Below are 853 nucleotides of genomic sequence, written 5' to 3' on the forward strand. Positions count from 1 at the left end.
AGAGAAATTTCCAACAGTGCAAAAATCTACCACAGACAACGTCATTTATCTTCCGTGTAGGCTGCGTGACTGACTCATATTCTTTGTTCTGCCTCTCTTGAGCGCAGATGTAAGAATGCGTAAACTCGCACTGTGTTTGCCCATGCATAAATCAACACCAACTTGAGTCTGTGTATCTGCATGCCACTTGCTTTCTACCGCCGCCACGAAAGCAACCACACGGAGAGCAAAATAACAATAACAATAACAGCGGCCGCGGCAGCACCTCATAACGAGTGGGAACGCAACCACCGTTTTGAAGTTCACGGTGTCAGTGAACCTGTCCGGCATGACCTGATTACAGCGGGGTCACCAAGGGCGTGGGAGCGGCACGGTGCCACAGGAGGAGGAGGACGTGTGCGGGTGGTCGGTTGGAGGGGGGGGGGAGGTGGCACATCCTCCGCTGGCGACCACAACTCCTATTCCGCGTCTTGCGCCTCCTTCGCCTTCCTCCCTTCTTCTCTTACTTGCCGCCACTTTTATTATCTTCTCCTTTTACTTTCCAATCCGTCTTCGCTGCTTCCGCCTCATCTTTCCCTGGTTTCCACTCTATCAGGTCTTTTCTGTTTGACTTTACTTTCATCCTCTTCCCTGTCTTATTTTAATATTGTTTTTCCTTTTTTTGGCTTCATATCTTTTTGTTATCTATCCTTAGAAATTTATCTATATTTCCTTTCACTGTACAAATTACTTTTTATAAACTAGATTATCCTCTCCTTAATATTCGCTTTTAAAACAATTAGTCTGTCTTGGAAACAATCGTTCTTGCCATTTTCACCGTATTTTCAATATTCTGTTTTCTATCCCTTCCTCA

General features: G+C 45.5%; 1 pseudogene; it reads left to right on the forward strand.

Annotated features, from left to right (window-relative positions):
• The first annotated feature begins 180 nt into the window (after window positions 1–180).
• Window positions 181–853, forward strand: part of LOC119594241 — a 20,974-nt pseudogene continuing 20,301 nt past the window's right edge.

The sequence above is a fragment of the Penaeus monodon genome, chromosome 33 (assembly GCF_015228065.2).
Source record: "Penaeus monodon isolate SGIC_2016 chromosome 33, NSTDA_Pmon_1, whole genome shotgun sequence".
NCBI classification, from domain to species: domain Eukaryota; kingdom Metazoa; phylum Arthropoda; class Malacostraca; order Decapoda; family Penaeidae; genus Penaeus; species Penaeus monodon.